Here is a 12,364-nt window from a genome sequence, read left to right on the forward strand (position 1 = left end):
CTTGCCCTGACATGGATCTGTGATCAAATCCTTCATGTTTGTTATAAGCAGGTGACGGTCAAAACAAGCAGACACTCAGTCTATCCATCTCTTTTGCACCCATGCCCAAACGCCATTTGGTAAATATGACCCAGGGGCCGTTAGGCGAGGTCGAGGATGCGAGGCTCGTTACGCCGTCACATGGGCAGGGCGTTTTCAGTATCATAGCCGCTCAGTCCATGACCTCTTCACCTGCAGACAATCACAACTATCGGGACCCTTGGTCAGTCGGAAACAGAGTCGCCGTTCATTTTGCAGCATCTACGGTTTCCAATTTCGACAGCAATTTGTCATGTGTTTGTGGGTGCATTTCCTTTGGACACATGCGCAACAAAGTAGTTCAACCGTTTTGTGTGCATGTGTCCATAAGGCAGTCCCCCCCACCCACACACACACACACACACACACACACACACACACACACACACACACACACACACACACACACACACACACACACGGCGTGTCAGAGGAGGGTGACAGAAGAGGAGCTAAAACTCACACTCCAAAGAACTTGGCCCTCTGGAACTGAATCTGCACACACCGGTAGAGAGTCACTTGTTGGTAATGAGGGCCTGGAATCCAAATCAATTATGAATTTTCCATCAGGAGGCTTGGGGGCCATATCAAGGGAGCTAGGTAATGAGAAGTGGAACACAGAGAAAGAAAGTGCGACCCTGCAGGCTCTGATATCTCCAGGCAGCATGTGATTCAGCGCTTTAAATACATTTGCATTCATTCACATGGCAAGAAGGGGCTCGGTTTTATTGAAGTCTCAAACAATCACGCGGTCAGACAAAGTCCTTCATTGCTGGATAGATGATAAATGTTCCTTTTACGACGGATATGGCTGGACACAACTGAACCGCTGCTTCGTCTGTGTGTGTGCGTGCGTGCGTGCGGAGGGAGTGGTGACGGGAGTAAGTGAGTTAGTCCTGGCTGTACTGACCCCAGCAAGTCATCACTTTCTATGTTTGACGCTGGCCACAGCCTGGTGCGCCGCAGCTCTCCGTGATTGATTCTTGTTCGGCGCCATGCCTTTGGGCCTTATTAAATCAAAATGTAAACTCACCCTGAGAACAGATTGCAGGGAAAATGCCGGTAGTCACCAACTCACCGCGCCCACCACCATCCTTAGTGGTGCACCTTGATTGCTCCGACGAGCCAAAAAGCCAAAAAGACTTTCAAAAGTGCCCCTTATTTTCACTCTGAATTCTCCCGTGGCATAAATTTGGCAGAGGATGCCTCACAGACCAATGCAAACAAATAATTTGGGCTTTGCTCGATGATTCTTGCAAATGTGTTCTTTTTTTGGGCCATTGTTTTGTGAACATAAGTGTGATTATGTTTGCGTAATCCCACACACGAGCAAACACACGTGAGTAAACACAAGCTTGTTGACACCGGCAAAACGACCAGATTTGTTGAACGACGTACAAATCGTCTCCAATTAGAAACCTAAGAGACCCTAACACAAAATGTGCTCAGATGTTAAGGTATGAATTCACCCCATTCGAATTACAAAGTGTCTCATTTGAGGAATTAGTTTGACAAGCTCTAAATTATTGCTAGGTGCTGCTGCTGCTGCCCATTCGTTATTGCAATCATGACAACCAAAATGGCGTGCTTAGCAGTCGACACCGTGCCACCCGAAACCACAGTACCTTTCGAGATATTTTTCATTGGAATGAAGTGAGTGTGCCACTTCACCGTCCGTGACCTCATTTTAAAATCCAGCAGTACAATTTGAAATGAATTAACGCGATACACAAAACACTGTATGGGCAGCATATTCATACAATGTACAGAAGAACAATGATTGATGTACAATTTGGCAACTTCAATATCGACAAATAGTCGGACATCAAATTCACCTCCAATTAGTTTTACAATCAGTCCCTGCGCGACACACACATGGACCATTTGTCAGCTCCCAGCTAAACATAAAAAACAGATGTCAAATAAAGCAGTGCCATCAAGCCAATTTAATCAATAAAACTACTCTATATGTGGTAGTTATGGGTGTTGTTACTGGTTTATTTGTCTCAAGTGAATTGGAAAAAAAAAACATACAGAAGATAGATTTATCTTTGTGTCACTTATATGCAAATAGACACAAAAGCACGCCCGATCATCAGCTTCCTAAAGGCCAAGTTGGCCAGCCAGCCATCTGGCTTCCATATTAGCAAAGGTCTTTATGTCAACATCACCATTAGCCAACACAATGTTTATATTACCGCAAATCTGCACAATTATCGACAATAACACTTCTAGCTCTGGAATGAATGCTAAGGTTGTAGCACCATATGCAACTACGAATGGTTTTAATTCACACGTTGATGACAAAAAAAAAAAAAGATGCATTTTTGGAAATTGATAAGAATCCCCTATTATTGCCAAGCTTGATCTGAAAAAAAGCTCCAACCTGTGCAATGCCATTCCCTTTCAAAGTTTACTGTTCCACTAAATATAAAAGCAAAGAGACAAACATAAAGGGAAAACATTGCTTAGCCTTTAAGGCTCCTATTTTAATGCTAATGAGCATCCGTTGCGGTATTTTATCCCTTTTATTAATTGAGTGAGTCAACACTCACATTCATACAGTACAATATATCGTTTATCCTCTGCATATAATGGCTAATACAAGTAAGTGCCGGACTGATGAACTGAGAAGAAGTCAGCAGGGGTGTGGTGGTTATCAGGATTTATTTATTTTTTTTAATGTTGGTCAGATTCTGAATCGGAACAATAGCTTTGACAAAATGTTCTGATATGCCCAGTTTACCAATTTCGCAACGCTTACAATTCGACATGCGCTATGTTGGCAAACTCTGCGTGCCTGATTAATGATGATTAATCGAAGGATCATATCTTACATTTGCTGAGGAAGAACAATAATTTGTACCAACACACTCATTTCATAGCACCAGCATGGATGAATAATCCAATTTGCAGACGCGTTGAAGCTAATTGCAGCATTTCATGCAATCTGACAGGCATGAAGCTGCCACGTGCATACACAAACAGAGCTCTTCAGACTGAAACCAAAAGAAGAAATAGGTCTCCCATTCACACCTTTTCAATGCGCTCCCTCATTAGACAACGGCCGGGCCGCTTTATACTCTCACCGTATTAGCAACTGTTGAAAACATGGCAACACTGTTTTAGGTTCTGACGTCATGGAGTTGCTTTGCCATATTAGTGCTAACTGTATTCAAGTCCACTGACTACATGATTTAATATGAATTGATCGGGTCTCATTTGCGAGGTTTTAGAGCCAGAATATTGAAGAAACAAGAGAACGTAGGAATTTAACCCCTCTGCGGACACGTGGGGCTAAAACTACAGAGAAAAAAGAAATGTCCAGCAAATCATCAGGACCAACGCACCGCACCCACTTGGTAAATATAAAGAAATATGGATGAATGTGAGTTCCAAATCCCATCGCTGCTTTTTTTACCCCCCCAAGACAAATCATTAGGTACACCTGTCCAATCTAATGAGCTCCAATATAAGAGCCGGATTACAACATCATTAAAAAACAATGTTCTGCTCATGATAATGCATTCATCTTTAATATATTCAGTAAATAAAACTGTGCTAGTGGAGGGAACAGTTGGGAAAAGTTCTCCTTCAGTCTTTAATTGGGGAACTTTGCAATGAATTAAAAAAAAAATAACAACTTTGTCTTTTCCCTCTTATTTGGAGCACAAAGACATTTGGAACAAGGAGGCAGGTGGAAATGGCTTATGTCTCCTTGGTAGCACACTGAGATAAAACCAGGTGGCTGCCAAACACACACGCACGCGCACACACTCGAAATACATTTGCGGGCACGCAAACGCTGTCAATATTTCACCCTTTGCATTTGCCAATAATGAGCTAGATGTGTTTGTGAGGGGAAAAAAAAAAACATACACAAGTCTAAACTTAGCAGTGTTCCACATGTACACTCACGTTCACACGCACACACACACTTGCACTGAGTCGGCGGAGGAGCCCCTCCAGGTGAAATCCCAGAATATCGACAGCATGATTCTCCTCTTTAGAAGTGTTCTCTATTCTTCTCAATGTCGTGTAAGTTTTCTAAACACAAAGAATAAGAATGAAAAATAAGCTGTTCGGTCAGATATCCTCTCTTCATCAGAAGAAATCATTGTCATTCCAGAGGAGTCCCCCCCCCCCACCCCCCAAAAAAAGAAAAAAGACAATAAGAGTTGCTGCTTCCTCCCTTGAACTTGCGGGAGACAATCTTTCCCTTGACCAAAGAGGTCTTTGTTTTGTTAGCACTATTGTGAAAAAAATGACTTCCATTTGCACAGCCTTACATGAAACATCCGTTCAAATCTGGTGTGGTCCATTCATATCCAAATGAACAAAATAAATATCTCTCACAATATAGATTCCTCCCTTCCATTAAAAAAAAAAAAACGGGGCACGACCATGTGTCATAAAGCAACACGTTTTGTCATGGTACAAACAGGTTATCGGGACGGATCTGAGCCCTCCCCCCCACATTGTCCATCAAAATCAGTAATGGTCTGTTTCTCAAATACATCTGAAAGATGATCCTGTCTTCCCATGTTGCGGTGTGGGCTGCGTTGAGTGATTTTTTTTTTCTCCACACTCTTGCTCGGAGAACAGTTGAGGCCACCAATCAATAATGTTTACACCTCTTCAATATTTACAACGGCAAATGTTGTGTGTGGCCAACACCGAGTTGGGCTGAGCGTTGGTATAATATTTCATTCACCACAGTAAAAATGACACGGAGTAGCGTTGTCGGTGGAAATGCGAACAGTTAACCTAGCTTCTTCGACTTCTTCTGCTTCTCATTTTTTTGGTGGTGCTTTCTGGAATCTGTGCTGCCTCGCCCGGGTCCACTTCATTTTCAACAACAGACTTTAACCATATTTACAGCAAAAGAATCAAAGGTTTGACGCTGTGTTGCACGACTGTGTTTTTGTTTCCTCGCGTACAAATGTCATTCGGCTTTTGTTCCTCCGTGATTTTTGCCTCCATTGAAATAATTTGAGGAAATTCAGCACAGCGGAGACGGATTCTGCTGAAGCGGCACGTCAACGTACTGGTGATGATATGAACTCGGAAAGCTTGATAAGCAGGTGGAGCGATACAGTGAAAGGGGCGGAAAGCATGACGGCAAAGAGGCGGGAATAATAAGGGCCGAAACAAATGACAAACTGCTTTCATTCATTAATTCTATTTGTTTGTGTAAAAAGTGTGACCTTTTCGCCACATTCAGCTTCCCTTCTCTGTCATTCTTACTCATTATGCAAGAAGAGCTAAGATCCAGGCTGCCACTTGTCTCCTCGGGGAGCAATTAAACAATAAACGAATCCTCTGAAACTTTGTAAACTTCTGTGACGAGTAAAAATATGCTAAAATGTTGACGGGGGAAAAATAACACTTAAAAAAAAAGGTAATAAGACTAGAGGACATTTCAAGAAGCCATAAAAGAATCACATAAGAGCTGCCATTAGCTGTAATAGTCTGAACTTCCATTAAGGCAAAAAGCTGCACTGTATTTAGAAGTTATCCTCAATTCATTCAGGAATGATGCCAACCATATCACAAATTGGCAAGTGAAACTTTCATAAAGCCGCTTGGATTTCATTGATTTATTTTTGCAGCCGTCAAAGTGAATGCAATTAGATGCAAAGAGTTATTTATCATTCACCAGCCAGCCCTTTCATCCCATTTATCCTGTTCAGGGTCAAAGGTGAGCCGTAGCCTATGCCAGCAGACTTTGAGCCGGAGGCGCTGCGTATCCGGGACTGGTTGCAGTGGGGCAGAATGCCCCCTGGGTATGGGAGGGCAAGACAAGGGGATGACCACACTGTACCGTCAAGAGTGAAGGTGGGCACGTGAGTTTAGGTGAATGACTCTTGCACAACTGTCTGTGTTTTCTCACGATTTATTTGAAGAGCAATCATGCTTGAAATGGAGGAAAGCACATTTTGCACTTGTTTCAAGGATTCTAGTGAGTGGATACGGAGAGCACAGTCATCTGCATACTGCAGCTCATGGATGCGTCGGATGGAGGTTTTGGTGGAGGTGCACAGATTGCCATCCAGCCTGTACGTGATCTCTATTTCCATGACGGTCGTGAATATGCTTGAAATTAAAACAAAACCACCAAGAAATAGTGATCGATCCTTTATTTCCAAGGCGTCTAATGAAATCGATTTCGTTTTAATCGAGTCCTACTATTAGTTGTCATCGTAATGAGTGTCTAGCGATAGATCTCTCAGTGTCTTAGAACAATGTCCCTGTATAGGCAATGCATAGTCGACTGAAAAGAATCCTATTTTCACCACCAACAAGCAGGGCTCCCACCCGCTGAGAGACGTAGGGCGTGGTACCCTCCCTCCTGCTAGGCATGCGCTAGTTTGAGATACGATCATAATACAGTATTCCCATGAGCACGGGATATAGCCTCGCCACAAATCCAAGCCGCAGCTCTGCACCCCGCCAGGTATTTCTTTAATGTGCCCAATTACTGACAGATCCCCGCAAAATTACATTCACCTTTTACCATCTTTAATTAGTTCTTTATCACCGCCGCAGGATGTTGACCACAGGCGTGATACATCCCTGACGAGTGCATTAATAAGGACGTGTCACACACCAAATCCGTGGAGTTTCTGTCAGCGTGCGTTATCCGCTCCCAGGGCTGCCGTCTCAGGCCAAACGCACGTGGTTTCGTGGAATAACGTTAGAAATGAAGTCAGTGACAGTTTCCAAGCGAAATGTTTGCACCTTGTACGGGCGTTCAGCAAATATTAGCAAAGGGGGAGAACGCACGCTCTTGTTTACAACCCATTTGCCGGGTGTGTTTATTAGCGAGCATCCTGACAGCATATATGGATTAAAAGAACATCAGATTGAGCTGACATGTTTTTAAATTGGCATTAACATCCCCCTGATAGAGCAAAACGTGTTCGCTGTTACACGTCCGCTCTATTGATTTCTTTTTTCCGGCGGGCCTCGTAGTTAAATGAGGTTTCTCTCCTTTTGTCAGCTAATTATCGAGAACGAGATTTTCTCTCGATTAAAGGAGCAGATCGTTGTCGCCGCAGACACATTGGCACACACAAAACACTTGAGGTGAGGCGGAGCAAGGTAGGTGGTTGTAATTTGAGGGCGAAGGGCTCACTCGTCCTTCGGCCTATTAAAGAGGCCAGCTCAATTTGACTTGAGATTTGCTAGAATGCCATGCGCATCGTGTCTCGGACTAACATTTAGCGGTGGAATTTATTTATGGGGAGGAAGGGCAGGTCATGGGTTTGAAAGATGATATGTGCGCCAAAAATATTTGAAGCAATAATGTGGTGATGTTGCCTGCCTGAAATCAGGCTAATCCTGATTTGTTAGTTAGTTTGTATGTTAGTTTTCCCCCATGGAGCTTTTCTTCCCCTCTGACCTGACACTGTAAATGGCCCCCATCCCATTAGGAAAAAAGCAATTGCTCATTTTGTACATACGGCGCCCTGTGACCAAATCACTACTTCATTTGGTTGTAATTTGAGGGCGAAGGGCTCACTCGTCCTTCGGCCTATTAAAGAGGCCAGCTCAATTTGACTTGAGATTTGCTAGAATGCCATGCGCATCGTGTCTCGGACTAACATTTAGCGGTGGAATTTATTTATGGGGAGGAAGGGCAGGTCATGGGTTTGAAAGATGATATGTGCGCCAAAAATATTTGAAGCAATAATGTGGTGATGTTGCCTGCCTGAAATCAGGCTAATCCTGATTTGTTAGTTAGTTTGTATGTTAGTTTTCCCCCATGGAGCTTTTCTTCCCCTCTGACCTGACACTGTAAATGGCCCCCATCCCATTAGGAAAAAAGCAATTGCTCATTTTGTACATACGGCGCCCTGTGACCAAATCACTACTTCATTATTTACACTCGTTCCTGCTGCCTAAGTCCAATAACTTGGTGCAGGGATAGATATTGAAATGTGACCAAGGTTGGAACGCCGTTCTCGCCGAGGCACATCGGAACCTCGGAAGTCGGATCCCCCTTAGCTTAGAATTCCCCAAATTTCTGGAAAAACAATGCCTCAAACTATTGGAATATATACCGTCGTGCATGATGTCACATAAGAGCGTGGCATACATCGTTTGAATTTAGTTCTGCGAGCATTACAGTTTGTGGTGCTTTTTCATTAGCTTTTGACACGCCTTTCAAAATGCACCTTAAGAAGGGGTGTTAAGAGAGGAATCCAGCTTCACTTCATATTACTGTTGAACTTTTTGTACACACGTGAGGCCGTTAACATTTTTTTGATGCGTCAGGCCCATCTGCATCGTGAATCATGTGTGCATTATTCACTCATCATTTAAGCCAAGTTTTGTGTGGCTTTTACAGTCATTAACTTCTTTTTACACTTACACGAATGTTAAAATGTTACTTAAAGATAGCAGCAGTTTTTTTCTGGAACCAAAGATTACCTTCAGAAAATAGATTTGAAATTTTGACCTCGGCGGCTCCACTGTGGAAGGAAATTATTTCCACTGTTTATCAGAAAGGCTGAGCTCAATACCGCTGAAGGTGTCAAGGTGATTGGGCGGTGATGTAGTGAATATGTGGTACGGCGAGCCACAGCTAAGCTGCCACAAAGTACAATGCAGTAATTGATCCGCAATGCTGTCTCTTCTCTATTCCGCTGCAATATTTCTGGATCACGCGGCGTTCGCGCAAACACTTGATCAACTCGCTGAATCATTACATCGCGTTCACCTACTGACTCATAAATCATATTGGGAAGGGAGAAGCAGGTAAAGTTTTTTTTTTCCTTTGGTTTCAGTTGATTTCATTTTTTTTTAAATGTGAATCCTCCCCCATTGTTATTCGAGTGCATCCTTTGAAAGGGAATGCAGGAAAATGCTAGGTGGGCGTTTGTTGAATTGCTGCGCATAATTTATTTCGGAGGGGGGGAAAAAATGGATCCTGGGTGTAGTTGAAGATATACCCCACACACACAAAAAAAAAAACAAAAAAAAAACAACTCTATCAATAAAATGGCTAATAAATTGTTTAGTTGTTTTTTGTCTTGCCACGCACAAGTGAGGTATTCTGGCACGGCGGCTACACTTGAGCTGTGGGAAAATGAATTATGTATTTTTCATTTACGTTCACCCTCGGCTCCCAGTATTTTAGGAGCATAAAGAGATGTACGGAAACTCAGAGGTTACGAATGAGCCCATTCCTGGAGGACTGTATATGAACGCGGTGCATCTGTCTTTGCTGTCAGGCTGTTTTCTCCTCATGGCACTAATCCAATCTCCATGAGAGGGGGGAGAGATGAATTCAAATAAAAAGCAAATATTCTGCAGCGGCGAGGTAATGGGAGGAAGGAGGAGGAGGCGGAGGAGGCGGCGAGCACTGGAGACGATCCTCCCATCCCAAATTGGTCTAATCAGGTCATCTGTTTTGACGTCACGGCTTCTCACACTGGTGCTTCCCTGCTGTTGAGTGATTGCCATTTATGAGCAACTCCATCAGATGATAGTTACCCTCACTCCGTGATTATCAATCACATCAGACGCCGTCACAAAGGGAGAGGACGTTCCAAATGGAGAAGAATGCCTGTTTGCGGCATGAATGCAGAGGGGAAGATAAGGACACTAAGCCAGATGTTGTATTCTCAGGCTCGTCTTTGGAGTTTTCCCGCTCGCCGAGCGAAGCCGTCTGCGCGAAGCAGCACGGGAACAACTTGGCGGCAGATGAGAACCAGGTGGTCAACACACAGAAGGGAGGCAGCTCAGGCAAAACTTTTGTTCTTGTGCACAACTAAACAAAAATAGAATGGTACTTTGGACTGTCACCAAATCGTACACCATCAAAGAAGTCCACCTTCTGCTGATAACGTCCATCCAATCAATCCAATGCTTACCCTGATCATGGTTCTCCGGTGAAGAGACTGCAGTTGTTTGTGTGCATGTTAGGTGGTTGGGCGTGTGGGTTGAGCTGTACTTTGCCAATCTGTTAAATTTGAAATAATTGGCTCGGTTTGAACAAAAACAACAATAGAGATTGTACACAAAAGAATGGCGTGGCAAGATCTTTTTTAACGTGGTGTTTATCTTTCATTTTTAAAAATACCTCTTCAGCTGAAGAAAGAGCGCTACCGGAAAAAAGGCAATAAAAGAGAATTGGGCTTTTTTTTTTTTGTTTTAATCAATAGAACTTAATAAAACATAGCATAGCCGTACAAACCTGTCACCTCCTTCCCATTACAAGGTAAGCTGGGATTTTTTCTTGTAACTACTTGAATTCCAAACCAGCTGGAAATGGCACCAGGCTACTCCCTCTTTGGTAGCTTAGCAACCAATACCGCGTATGGACATGCTTGCGCTGGGCGTCCCTGTCACACAACCCAAGTGCAATGTGAAACGGCCTTAAGTGAGGGTGATTCACCCCTGAGCAATTTCAGCTCTCTCTGTGTACAATAAATCAGCTTCCAGTAAAGAGTCCAAGCCTCCATCCATCTTGACATGCAATTACAGCCTTTTTTTAGGCCATGCCTGGTATCAAGAAAGTGAAGAGCCGTTAAAACCTGAAGAAAAATAGTCTATTCATGCATCTGACTATTTCTGACTCAAAACTCGAGGGGGAAAAAAAGTTGGGGGATTTGTACTTGAGCTTTTAGATAATCAATTGAATGTACCGCTAATGCTACAAATGATGCATTATGGCTGTCTTCCATGGTGGTTGTTTACATTTGAGTGAAATGCTTTGTGGTCAGAAAAGGAACGCTTCAAATAGGCTCCCGTGTTTCTACTTTGAAGCCTTCGAGGGTGCAACGATTCAAACCACCGGGGACACATCCTTGGTCGAGGTCATAATGGTGCACAATAAATGCTCCATTTTCTCCTCCAAATGAAGACCGTGTTTTCCCTAGCGCTCACCTTATGCGCAGCAATTTCTCTACTGAATTATGTAGCGATTGGCTGCGGCTTTGATGTGATAAAGCTGCACCGCTGCTGAAGTGTACGCAGACTCGAAGCAAAGCCCGTCAACGGCGTCGTGCTGCGTGTTCGTGGCTCCCTCTATCCCCTTGTTAAAACACACACCGCAACCATTGGGTTTTTCTGCATTTAGGAATGCTTCACTCAAGAGTCCCGGGCTTTTCTGATCCGGGTAGGAGAGCATGATACCAGTAGCCGGGGCTGGAAATGTGATGACTATTCAAGAGTGGAGAAGATCGCTGACTCGTAGCATCCTCAGGAAATGGACAGCCATAATGACTTGAATAAACAGTGGAAGGGGAGGGGTTGATGGGGGTCTTCTTTTTAATAATAACAATAATAACTAATTATCCCCGCCAGGGAGGTAATGGAATCACTTATTACGATGGAATGGGCATTTTTAAAAATTATTATTTTCCGACATTTATGGTGTGTGTGTGATGCATAAATTGTGATAAAATGAGTGAAGTTCACTTCACATCATATGTTCAGGTCAACCACTTGCTAGCAAGTGCATTTTCGCAGTGAAACACAATCATATTGATTTCATCTAACATTTCCTTTTTTGATGCTGTTGTTCTCCAACTATTCTTAGAATACGTCTGAAGGTGTTAATAGATGCAAATTAGGACCATCCCACTTTGGTGGTGTTCCCTGAGTATTACCTCAGACAGTGAATCTGTCATGATTCTGTTTCTGACCAGCAGGTGGCACTGTAGGGCTCCCCCTGCAGCTGCACACCTGTTGGTCATTATGTCATTTGTTGTATAAAAGGACTCCCACCCGACCACTCATGGTCGGGTCATTGTTTGTTGCTGTTTGCTACTGTCATGTTTGTTTGTTCTATCATGTTTAGGTCATGTTTCTGTTACTATTAGTTTTGAGCTTCTGCCATGGTTTTTGTTTGATACTTTGTTTTGGATTTAGTTTTCTGTGTTTTATCAATACACTTCAAGTACAACCTGCTCCTCCCTCGTGCCCGCTTTTTGGGGTCCACCACCACCACGCAACGTGACAGAATCCTAACGAGCTTGCTGTGGCCCCCGAGTTTGCCGTGAGAAATCATCAGGAGTGTCATGGAAAATTATCTAATTCCACCTAATTACTCCAAAAGTGTGTGTGTGTGTGTGTGTGTGTGTGTGTGTGTGTGTGTGTGTGTGTGTGTGTGTATATACTTTATATATGCATGCCAGTGACTAATAGTGAAAGGCAAAACAATTAAATGCTCTTTCATGAGATGGCAGCAGGTGCCGTAAACCCGTGTATCCATCTGTGGCCCTTCACGAAACAAAATAAAAACATTTCACACTGAGGACTGTATATTCGTAGA

The sequence above is a fragment of the Hippocampus comes genome, unplaced genomic scaffold, assembly GCF_001891065.2.
Source record: "Hippocampus comes isolate QL1 unplaced genomic scaffold, H_comes_QL1_v1.1 scaffold487, whole genome shotgun sequence".
Taxonomy (NCBI): domain Eukaryota; kingdom Metazoa; phylum Chordata; class Actinopteri; order Syngnathiformes; family Syngnathidae; genus Hippocampus; species Hippocampus comes.